The sequence below is a fragment of the Bombina bombina genome, chromosome 3, assembly GCF_027579735.1.
Source record: "Bombina bombina isolate aBomBom1 chromosome 3, aBomBom1.pri, whole genome shotgun sequence".
NCBI lineage: Eukaryota > Metazoa > Chordata > Amphibia > Anura > Bombinatoridae > Bombina > Bombina bombina.
In genome coordinates, this window is record NC_069501.1 from 820,787,362 (window position 1) to 820,800,720 (window position 13,359).

Sequence of the window (13,359 nt, forward strand, 5' to 3'; positions counted from 1 at the left end):
AATCTGATACAGCAGTGAGTTAATATAGAATGATTGTGTCATAAGAACCAAAACTAATGTGGTTCTGATAGAGTTTATTAAAGAAAAAGAAATGGCAAATAGATGTGGAATTCAGAGTATCAAATATCAGGAATGAAAGGAAATAACTTAGCTATCCTTTTGTGAAAAACAACTGAGGAGAACAATTATAAGCATATATATTGTTTGATTATCACAGAATATTATAAAGTATAAAGGTTTAGTAGTCTTATTAAACAGTTCCACAATACATCGATAAAGCAGAGATGTTTGAATGCTTTCAGTTTCCCAGAAATGTATTAGGCAAAGATAGTTGTTAATGTCTCAATTTGATACCTTATTCCCCAGCAGAGAGTTATCCCTTTTACCTGTCAGCACTCTGGTATTGAGCTGTGCTGTGAGACACTGGTTTGTGTTTAACAGGAAGTTCCGGTTTTAGTCCAGAGGCCTTCTGGGAAATGTAGTTCAATACTGCATGGAAGGCAATAAACAAAGTAAAATGTAAATACTTGCTGTTTAAGGATTAGGAGTAAAGTACAGCTTGCCAGGTCGAAATACTCAATCTCCAGTAAGTTGAAGGAAGGTAAGTGAGGAATCCTGTCCTGTAGTGGAGCTGGTAATGACACAGCTTAGTCGTGCAGAGATGAGAGATTCAGCTTACTGAACTTGGAAAAGAGGCTTGGCACTCAGGTGTTCGTAGAAACGAATTAGAATAACTAAGCAATGATGATTAGTTGTTCTTGCTATTTAAAGGGGATTTACCCAATTAACAGGTAGAATGAATTAAAGGCACAGTATCCCTTACAGACAAAGATTTGTGATAAAATACAAACCATAACAAAACTAAACAAATCTAGTACAGGAGGAAAAGGGCCCTGCTCCGGAGAGCTCACAGTCTACAGGTTTAGGGTGCACAGACATAAGTTTGGGGTAGCTTGTCACATTGTGAAAGAATGCGAGGAGCACAGGTGCAAATGAGTTGCAACAAAAAAGGGTTTATTAAACAAAACTAATAATGTTACAGCGCAAATGAGTGAAATTTAACACACAGTGGTAAGTCAGTGACAAACCAAAGCGAACAGTGTGAGGGGGGGATAGAAACAACCTCCCCAGGGTTAATACATGACAAAGTAAATCTACTGTTGGAAGCAGACTGCAAAAATAGACAGGTATACGCGTTTCAGCAGATTGCCTTACTCATTACCTGGCTAAAAATGTTTGTGTGTGCTCTTTAAAAAGGCTAGCAGTCAGCTTCCCATTGGTTGCAAGGGACCCACCCCTTATTGCAAAAAAACCAAAGGGACCAATCAAAAAGTACTATTTAGTACACAGAAAATTTAAATAATAAAACAGTGTTTACATTGAAACTCCTAATGTGGTTATAACATTCAAATAAACTAACCTCCGCTGCATTGATTATAGGGGACACAGAATTATCTGAGTTCATCAACTACCTATATATAAATATACATATACAGTGTGATAGGGTAATATATTGAATTAAATTTATAGGTTTACAATCTTGCTATGTCTTGTGTTTCATGGAGAGTGCTCAGTTCACCAGTTCTCTCCCGCTCAAAATAGAACTTCTGCTTCCATGTACTCTGAAATATAACATGACAAAATAAGACATGCTATAAATAACATTAGAAAGTATAAATACCTAAATAGCAAGATAAACAATGCAATAAATACACAGATTGGAAACAACAACAAATTGTTGAAACTTGCATGAAAACAGATTCAGAGACTTAATGCAGAAACCATTGATAACAACTACAAGCTGAACAAAACAAAACAAAACAAAAACAAAAGCCAAAAATATAAATTTGAGAACAAGAGCAGAGGATTATGTGTCTTGCGATCATGTACAATGGTTATACTGTCGGTGATGCCTAATGTGCAATCTGACCACTGTGTATGGATCTATCTGTTATTTACAGATCTAGCTCCCTCACTGCATTACTAGATGTCAGGTATTAGTTTTACTACCTGTCCGTACGCAGGCTCATGTTAAGGCAGTAGGTGCCATATTTTACCAAGATAATACTGCGACTACCACTTGAAAGCTATAAACTACCCAACTAATGGGATCGCATTAGTGCACATGAAAGATAATAGATAATAATGGGGAACAGAGGGAGCAGTAAACTATTCTATTATTATATCCTATTCCCTCCATGGGCAAGGGAAACCGCATACTCAGTTCCAGATAAGGGAACTAAGATAGAGGAGAGGGACAGGACCTGGGGCTAGAGGAGAATTAAGTTCACTAAAGAGTGAAAGAATATGAATTCACCAAAAATTTATTAAATCATATTCAGAATTAAGGCCCTCAGGGACCCTTGTCCTCAATTTGAAGATCCAAAACACTTCTCTCTCCCCTAGCCTTCGGTTCCTGTCCTGTCCTCCTTTAAGTGGGGGAACCTTTTCTATGATGGTCCAAGAGAAGGTAGCAGTGTCTTTGGAATGTGTACCCGAAAAGTGAGTAAGGCAATCTGCTGAAACACGTATACCTGTCTATTTTTGCAGTCTGCTTCCAACAGTAGATTTACTTTGTCATGTATTAACCCTGGGGAGGTTGTTTCTATCCCCCCCTCACACTGTTCGCTTTGGTTTGTCACTGACTTACCACTGTGTGTTAAATTTCACTCATTTGCGCTGTAACATTATTAGTTATGTTTAATAAACCCTTTTTTGTTGCAACTCATTCGCACCTGTGCTCCTCGCATTCTTTCACTCTGTTCCTATTGGCCTTTTTGAGAAAGCACAGGTAGGGAGTGAGCGCAATACTCCGCTCAGCCTGCTCGTTGTCAGGGACGTTTGGAGAGGAGGAGCCACGTACCGCACCAACAGAGGAAGTTGTCTTGGGAGCTGCACAGTACCACTTACCGATGGAGACACAGACCACACGGTAGCAATTGGTGAACATAGGACGATTCCCGGTGGGTGTCAGCAGGATCGAAGGTACAAGTTTGCTTTAACCCTACAGCTTTGCACACAGTAAATTGGTTTGTGACCTCTTGTGATCTGTATATATATACATATTTATTGCGGTGTGATAGTTGAAACGAGGCACCGGTCTGATAAGGAAACGGACGGAACCTCACTCCTCCTAAATCAGTGCTTAGGACTGTCTCTAAGAGCACTGTCTATACGCGAGCTGCATACTTTAACACTATTTGTCAGCAATTCATTGGTGTTAGCACGCCGCGCCACAGGCCACTCTCCCCCACAGCTTTTTCCTTAATTTGATTTTTCTACATAGCTTGTCACATTGGTTGTAGTTGCAGCAGTGAGTCAGGCAGTTCATGTATTAGTTTGGTTCAAATGAGTGATGGAGGAGAGATGGTAAGCCTCTCTGAATAGGTGGGTTTACAAGGAGCGTCTGAAGCTATACAAGGTTGGAGATAGTCTTTTGGAGCGGGGTAGAGAGTTCCGGAGGACAGGAGCAGCACGTGCAAAGTCTTGGAGGTGGGAGTGGGACGTAGAGAAAACAGGAGTGGAGAGACATAGGTCAGAGGTTTATCGAAGAGGACAGGATGGGGAATATTTCATGATGAGAGAGGAAATAGTTGGGAGCTAGACTGTTTAGTGCTTTGTAAGTTAGGGTTAATACTTTAAATGGTATTCTGGAGTGTATTGGGAGCCAGTATAGAGACTGGCAGAGCGGAGCAGCTGATGTAGATTGGCTATTTAGGTGGATGAGTCTAGCAGAAGCATTCATAATAGATTGGAGGGAGGAGAGGCGGGGTTTTGGAAAGCCATTTAGGAGGGAATAAATAATTATTTTTAGTAATGAAGGGACGAATTCTGGAAATGTTGCGTAGGTGTGAAGGGCAGGATTTGGTAAGTGCTTGTATATCTGGGTTGAATGTAAGCTCTGAGTCTAGTGTGACCCCAAGACAGCGGACCTGGGGTGAGAATAGAGTCTCCAACCATCAGAGAAATGTCAGGTGTTGGATGTCTCGAAGAGGGGGGAATAAGAAGCAGCTCAGTTTTGGACATTTTGAGTTGGAGGTAGTGTGAAGACATCCAATAGGAAATTGCAGAGAGGCAGTTGGAAATCTGGTTGCATAAAGAGGGAAAGATATCAGGAGAGGAAAGATAGATTTGGGTATCAGCAGCATATAAGTGGTACTGGAATCCAAAGGAGGCTATAAGTCTTCCAAGGGAGGATGTATAGAGAGAGAAAAGCAAGGGGCTCAAGACAGAGTCTTGTGGTACTCCAACTGAGAGAGGCATAGGATTGCAAGATATGTTGTTAAAGGAAACTGAAAATGAGCGGTTAGAGAGATATGAGGCAAACCAGGAGAGGGCTGTGTCTCGGATGCCAAATGATTGTAGTATTTTTAGGAGGATAGGATGGTCAACTGTTTCAAAAGCAGCGGATAGGTCAAGAAGAATTAGTAAGGAGTAGTGGCATTTTGCTTTAGCTGATAACAGGTCATTTGTTACTTTAGCAAGAGCAGTTTCTGTTGAGTCTTTAGGGCGGAAACCAGATTGTAGGGGATCAAGTAAGGAGTTAGTTGTAAGTAATTGAGTTAGCCGATTATAGACCAGTTGTTCCAATAATTTTGAAGCAAAGGGAAGTAAGGAGACCGGTCGATAGTTAGAAGGCGTGGAAGGGTCAAGCGAGGTTTTTTTTAGGATTGATATGATTGACGCATTCTTGAATGTATCAGGAAATGTGCCAGTGGTAAGAGATTGGTTAAAGAGATGAGATAGGGTAGGGGGTAGTGAAGCATAGAGAGAAGGAAGAAGTCATGAGGGAATAAGGTCAAGTGGACAGGTTGTGAGATGAGCCAAGGATAGGAGTACAGAGACTTCTTCCTCTGTTATAGTAGGGAGGTAGCATAGAGTTTTGTTAATAGAAGGGGTGGGTAGGATTGCTGGGTTTGAGGGGTGTGACATGCAGATATCTTTTCTAATGGTGTCAATTTTATTTTTTAAGTGATCAGCTATAATCTGAGCAGTGAAGTTGGTAGTGGGCGGGGGTGCAGGCGAATGCAGAAGGGAGTTAAAGGTTTAGAACAGTTTTCTGGAGTTGGATGACACAAGGGAGGAAAAATAGACTTGTTTGGCCAGACTGAGCGCAGAGTTGTAGGACTTAAGGATGAATTTATAATGCCGGAAATCCGCACAGGTGCATGATTTCCTCCAATGCCGATCAGCAACCCGTTAACATCGCTGAAGATATCTGGTTTGTTTGGTGTGCCATGGTTGCCGTCGAGTGATTGATGTACGATGAACAGTGGAGGGTGCAGCTTTGTCAAGTGTTGATTTTAGTGCTGAATTATACTGTAAAGCAACAAGGTTTGGGCAAGAGATTGATGAAATGTCAGAGAGTAGAGGATTCAGTTAAATGGAAAAGTCTGTGAGATACAAGTCATTTAAATTCCTGTAAGGTAGCAGTTTCTTGGGGCTTGCAAATATGTAGCAGGTAGAGTAAGAGAGAAAGTTATTAGATGGTGGTCAGAGAGAGGAAAGGGGAAGTTAAGGAAGTTGGAAACGGCACAGAGATTAGTGGAGACCAGGTCTATGGAGTTGCCTTCACAGTGGGTTGGAGATGTTGTCCACTGGGACAGGCCAAAAGAGGTGGTAAGGGATAGAAGTTTAGAGGCAGCAGGCATGTTAGGATTATCAATGGGTATGTTGAAGTCCCCTAAGATGAGAGAAGGGACATTACAAGAGAGAAAAATGTGGAAGCCAGGCTTCAAAGTGGTCCAGAAATTGTGATGCTGGGCCAGGGGGCGGATAGATAACTGCAACACGAAAAGCTAGAGGGGAGAAGAGGCGGATAGCATGAACTTCAAAAAATGAAAAGGAAAGCGAGGGGGTGAAGGAACATGGTTTTGCCTTTACAAGGTGATTACTCTCAAGCATCTCTTGAGGATTAAAGCCATTGACTACACATAGGGCCTGATTACCTAAAGCTCTCCCCTCTGATGAGATTATATAAGAAGTCTGGTTAGTACTGTAAGGTCCCTCAAAATATTTTCAGAAATGGAAATTTTAGCTTAAGAACTGTTTATCAGTTATCAGATAGCTAGCACATAAAGTCATAAAATGGCCTTGGGTTGATTTAAAGTTCCATTTAATAAATTAGAAATGTATAAATTCAATCCGATAATTACTTAAGCATGACTGGATAGGGGTGCAGTCAAAAAGTCAAACAGTTCATTCAAATTCTTGTGTTTCAATGTTTTTCATGTTAATTTGATTTGGCTGAAGTAATATTCCTGACAATCTTTGAAAAAAGGAAGCATAGCTGATAGCTTTTTAGTTAAAAATATAAAACAAAAAAACAAGTGAATGATTAAAAACAAAAAGTATCAGGGTTGTTGCAAAATCTATAACTGTATAACAATTAAAGGAACAGCACCAACCTTTTCAATCCTTAAGAGTGTGCACGTAACTCACAGGGCTCTGCCACCTCTCCAATACAAACATAGTAACAAATAGTCCAGCACCACTCATTTGTGAGTATCCCAACTTGGGGGCCTATCTATCAAGCTCCGAATGGAGCTTGAGGGCCTTGTTTCCAGCGAGCCTAAAGTCTCGCCGGAAGCAGCAGTTATGAAGCAGCGGTCACAAAGACCGCTGCTCCATAACCCTGTCCACCTGCTCTGATGAGGTGGACAGGAATTGCCGGAATTCAACCCGATTGAGTTCGATTGGGTTGATTGACACCCCCTGCTGGTGGCCGATTGGCTGTGAGTCTTCAGGGGGCGGCGTTGCACCAGCAGCTCACAAGAGACCTTAAAGGGACAGGCTATTCCAAATTAAACTTTCATGTTTCAGATAGGGCATGCAACTTTAAACAACTTTCCAATTTACTTTAATCCTCAAATTTGCTTTGCTCTCTTGGGGGTAGATTTATTAAGCAGCAGATGCTGCTTTTGTACGCCCTTTGTTTCAGGCTCATAAGACTGCTGCTCCTTAACTTCTATGCCATTTTTTTAGGTGGCGGATTGAAATTATCCCGATCCGATCGGGATGATTGAAACACCCTGCTAGCAGCCGATTGGCCGCCGGTGAGCAGGGCCCGGGGGCAGCATTGCACAAGTATTTCCCTAGAAATGATTGTGCAATGATAAATGCCAACAGCGTATGCTGTCGGCATTTAGCGAGGTCTAGCGGATATGATTCGCTACAGCGAATCATGTCCGCTCGACCTTTAATAAATCTACCCTTTGGTATTCTTTGTGGAAAGCTAAACCTAGGTAGGCTCATATGCTAATTTCTAAGCTGTTGAACTGCCTCTTATCTCAGTGCATTTTGACATTTTTTGACAGTTATACACTACTAGTTCATGTGTGTCATAAAGATAACACTGTGCTTACTCCCGTGAAGTTGTTTAAGATTCAGCACTGTTTGGCAAAAATACAAGTCTTTCTAAAGAACTGAAATAAGGGGGCTGTCTGCAGAGGCTTAGATGTAAGGTAATCACAGATGTAACAAGTGTAGTTATACTACAATGTTGGTTGTGTAAAACTTGGGAATTGGTAATAAAAGGATTATCTATCTTTTGAAACAATAAAAATTCTGGAGTAGACTGTCCCTTTAAATATGCATCCAAGAGCTAACACTTAAAGGGACACTCAAGTCAAAATAAAATGTTATGATTTAGAAAGAGCGGCAGTTTTAAGACACTTTCCAATTTACTTCCATTATCAAATTTTGTACAGTCCTTTAATATGAACAATTTCTGTGGAACAAGCTCCTTCTGAGAATGTGCACAAGCTTACAGGGTATACATATACTAGCTTGTGATTGGCTAGTGTCTGTCACATGATACAGGTGCCAGAAAATGGGAGAGAAAAATAATTTAACAAAAAAAAAAAATTCTACTGCTTTTTTCAGAACAATTTAACTTACAGTACACATTCGAAGATCATTTAGCTTCCTTTTTAGAGAAATGGGAAGTTTTTATTCTGTCTTTACCAATATTATGCCAAAAAAACTGATCAAACCATTTCTTAAATCGGCATTTGTCCAAACAAATATATACGCTGGCCACTTCCCTGAGTATTGGACAGAGGAGGGTGTGTGAGAGGGGGGAGGGGTGGGGGTGGGGGTGGGGGGGTTGAGAGAAGGGGGGGAAGATGGGCTGTTGCTTGAGTTTTTTTTTGTGTTTTTGTGTTTTGTTTTGTTCAATAAGGTGTATACATGAGATGTATAAAATGTTATATCCATCATATGTTGTTATTGAATTATGGGCCTAATAGATTTACATTATGTCAATTGCACATATTTAGTTCTTATTCAGAGGTTTATATTCTTTTGTAAATGCATGCTGTTCCAGAATATTCTTATTACAGCCCTGCGAGGCAACCTGTGTACAATATTTACTATTTATTTTGTGTTGTAAATAAAGATTTAAAAAACAAAAAAAAGGATATGAAAGTCAAAATTAAAGTTGCAGGATTCATGTACTTTTAAAACACTTTTAATGTCACTTCTATTTTCAAATGTGCTTCGTTCTCTTGGTATCCCTTGTTGAAAAAGAATGAGCACATATCCTACACTAGTGGGAGCTAGCTGCTGATTGGTGCCTGCATACACATGTCTCTTGGGATTGGCTAACTAGAAGTGTTCAGTTAGCTACCAGAAGTGCAATGCTGTTCCTTCAGCAATGGATAACAAAAGAATAAAACTAATTTCATAATAGAAGTAAATTGGAAAGTTGTTTAAAATTGTATGTTCTATCCAGATCATGAAAGAAAATTTTGGGGTTTCCTGTCCCTGTATATATAGTTAAAATACTTTTACAACATTTCTGCAACAAATTTGAAAGTGTTTTTGTGCCAATTTTGTAAGCTGAACTACTGGAAGCATGCCAGTCTAATTAAAATACATAATAAATGAGGCATATTACAATATTTACAGCAGCATAATATATGCCTAACAAAATTGTTTCTTTGTCACCTGCACTACTTATTTTTTTTTTCCGTCAGAACCTTTCCTAAAATTAACTTTTTTCTTTGATTAGTTATTTCACAAAAGCTAATTATAGAAGTGCAAAATGTGTAACTTTTGTATTTTGTGATGCTTATTAATTCAATTAAAAAGAGCTTATACATAAACATTACAATTAAGCGGCACAGAGTGCATAGGTATTGCCTAATTTTCATATCGCTTATTATAATACTCTGAATTACTGTGCACATAAAGATGATGCAAACACCTTATTAAAGGGACATAAAAAAAATGTCTTTCATGATTTAGGTAGAACATGCAATTTAAAACAACTTTCCAGTTTACTTTTATTATCAAATTTGAATTTCATGAATGTCTAATTATCACTTTACTGTCACTTTAAGTATAAATAACAAACCATAAAATAAAAGAGATGCCTGAAGATGAATGCTGACGATTCTGCTGCTGTAGGTATAAACAAAATAACTACAGACTGAAAACTGAAACTAGGTGCAAAATTAAGCAATTTTTATACCTTGACTAATATACTAAGAAAATACTAATTAGAAATAAACCGCACAAAGAGGGATTGACATAACCAGACTCCTCGTCATTCCCAGCGTAAAGTGAACTCTCCTTAGCAGACCCTCCATTCTTAGGGATTGGACAAGTACAAACCAGACAGGACCAGTGTTGGATCCTGGTTAGTAAGGTCTAGGGATATGGCCAAGATATAATAACTGCTGTAATTTCAATGCAATTCCAGTTGACCAATACTCTTTACAAAATCCCAAGTAGTTCCAAAAGTGCATAAATAATTAAATAAAGATCTAGAAATAATGTTAATAAGAACTAAATATATATGTAGAAAGCACTTTCTTACCAAAGCTACAATCTGCTGCTTGCCAGACATTCCTCCCGCAGTACATGAAGAAATGTCCAAAAAAGGATACTCCAGCCTAGGCAGATTAATGTAAAAAGACCTTAATTGTCCCATGGTCCACAAAAACAACATTTCAGACCCTCATTAGGTCCTTAGTCATGTCTACCTGAATATACAGAGAGACTACCTTTATACATGTACACAGGTGTAAATCAATTAAACATTAATTACAACACAGCGCCATCTAGTGTAAATTTTTAAAGATTTTTAGAGATGGTACTCCTAATCTTAAACAAGCAGTGTGTGTAATGTGCAATGACAAAAACTACAATTAAAACATATACATATAGTCACTATGCATACAATTAAAAAATGAGAAGCTGTATTTGAAGAATCAAATACAATCATAATAAGACTAAGTGTCAGAGCAAACACCAAAAATGCAGCAATCATATAGACAGGAATGTGAATACAGAAAATGTTAATGCAATCAGTCTATACATAGACACTTTTGTATCAATTTTTAACTTATACCAACATCATAAACAGTTTCATGTCACTTTATATTGCCCATAGATAAGATATTCATCTAAAGAGTGACCAATCAATTGGAAAGTTGTTTAAAATTTCGTTAGGTGTTTGTTGAGCCTTTCAGGGACTTGCGCTGTTTTTTTAATGTGCGTAAGGGTTGCTGGCCTGCCTATGTGTAGCGAGCTAAAACTGGCGTAAAATATATCCATTCTGCGCGCTTAAGATCATGTGCTGCCTTTGTGATATTTACTGCCGACGCCAGTTCTATGTTAGTCTATGGGAATAAAAAATGCACACGCTGTGTTTAAAATCTACATGAGTAACATGTGCTGTACCGGGTTTGTGATTGTGCGATGTGTGACAAAAATAGCAATCCTGTTTTCTTTTAAAGAATTTTTTATTGAGGTATGCAATAACATAACAGATATTCAGGTATATCATATCACAAACATGAAATAAAGTTACAGGTAAGATTAGAGTTCACAATAAACATAAAGTATTCTGTTACAGTAAACAGTAAAAATGACTGATCTTAACCAAAGGTCTGAGTAATTGTGATGAAATATGAGAAGTGGTACCTCATTTTATTTATCCAAACAAATTATCTTATAAGTAAATATCAATGAATAGTAGTTAAAAGTATTATCAGTGGCATAATTGGAAGTATCTGCTCTTTGGGAATAGCTTTTGCAAGGAGCATATGTGAGGAGGGAATGGGAAGGTAGGGGAATAGGGAGAAAGGAAAAAAAGGGAAAAGTTGTGGGAGGGGGGAAAGATAGCAAAAAAAACACACAAAAAAACAAACCACACAGTTTATTTATTTTCTCTGTTCATCTCCTCCTTATATAGAAATTTAGTCTGGAAACTCCTTCACCCAGGGTGCCCATGTTTCGAAGTAGATGTTGAGTTTATCTAGAGCTCTATGGGAGTAGAGCTCCATCTGCTTAATATATTGTATTGTAGTGAGGGTTTGAGTGAAAGATGGTGGATCTTGCTATTGCTAGTTTGGTAGCCATAAATAAGTAAATCGTTAGTGCTTTACCCGCTGGGGTTAAATTTGTTATATTCATGTGTAATAAAAATACTTCCGGGGAGTATGGTAAGGTGAGATGTAATTGATCAATGAGTCTGTGTAGTTTCCGCCAGGTTGTTTAAACTTTAGGGCAGGACCACCAAATATGGAAAGTGATACCTATTTATTCAGTCTCTCCAACACATGGGGTACTGTGTGCCGTAAATCTTGTGCAGTGTGCTGGGGACTAGGTGCCACCTGACTAAGATTTTGTAATGGAGTTTCCATAAAGTTGCACAATGCAAGAGTTTTTTGGTATCAAGGGTTTGTTTGTACCAAGTGTCAGCGTCGGCTGCGAAACCGCAGAGTTTGATTAATTTTGTGTTGACTATGTGGCTTAAGGAGGAGCCCGTAGTGAAATGAGAGGGCCCGTTTGACCGAATGGGCTTGAGACCACTTTCATTCCCAGCTCGTTAACGGTCTAATATTGTGTTTAGGGTATCCCCATGATCTCAAAAGTGAGCTAAGTCTGAACGCCTCAAAGTGGACTCTGTAAGGGACTTGATACTTTGTACATAGTTGGGAATGTAGGATCCATTTATCAGATTCATAAAGGTGAATGACGTATGTGATTTGAAGAGTCCACCAGATTTCAGTATGAGAATCTGGGAGACAGTAAAGGGCACTGGCTAATGTGAGGACTGGAGAGGGATGGGGTGTGATCTCAGGATTGTGCCTGATTTGGTCCCAAAATTGAAGGGCTTCACGGATTATAGGCTGAGCTCTGCCTAAATCTTTCCCAAGATGTGTGGGTATCCATGGCAAGTCTGAAAGACCTAAGCCTGAGGGTTAAAAAGCGAGGTCTCAAGGTCATGCCAGGCTGGGAATAGCTCGTAGTATGTGATTATATTAGGGAGGGTTAAGCCTCCATGTGATAGTGGTCTTTGTAAGGTTTGTCAGGAGGTTCTGTGTCTTTTGTTTCTCCAAATATAAGTAGTAATGAGGCTCTGAAGCTTATTGAGAATGGGCCTGGGGATGTTGAGCGGGATAGACCTAAAGAAAGGTTATCTTAGGAAGAAAAGACATCTTGATGGCTGATATTCTCCCTGTCCAGGATATTTCTTTAAATTCCCAAGAGTTTAATAAGCTTTTAAATTCTGAGAGTCTATCCGAGTAATTTTTTTATATGGTGATAGATGAGTCATGACTCAAAAAGGTTCCCAAGATCTTGATGGACTGCGAGTTCCAAATAAATTTGTGGGAACGCTGTAAGTGCACTAATTCTCGTTGGTTTATATTAATTGACAAAGCTTCGATTTTGAAGATATTGAGTTTATAATAACTTATTAGGCTAAAGTAGTTAAGGAGGCTAAATACTGTTGGTATGGAAGAGGCAGATGAGGATAAGAAAAAGGGTGATGTCATCCGCATATAAAGACATTTTTTGTTGGGCGTGTCCATGAGGGAAGCCTGAGATGTTGGGGTCAATCCTAATGGTTTGAGCTATTGGTTCTATTGCTAAGGCAAACAGGAGAGGTGATGGGGGCAACCTTGTCCAGTGCCATTAGAAATGTTAAGAGTGTTGGATTGAAAGCCTACTCCTCTGATCTTTGCTGTAGGGCAGGTATATAGGGCTTGGACTGCTCTTATAAACTCAATAGGGAGGTTTAATGCACCCATGACCTCCCATAAGTACTCCCATCTTACCCTGTCAAAAGCCTTTTCAGCATAGAGGGACAGGGCAAGAGGGGGGACACCCTCAATAGAGGCAGATGAGAGAATGTTCGAAATGTGCCTAGTAGCATCAGGGCCCTCTCTATGTGGGATGAAGCCCACCTGGTCAGGATGTATGAGGGAGGAAATGACTCTAGACAATCTGCTAGCCAATATTTTAGCATAAAGTTTTGTGTCCTGATTGATAAGGGAAATTGGGCGATAACTTCCACAGTCTTCTGGGTTCCTGTCTGGTTTTAGCATTGTGATAATTGTGGCT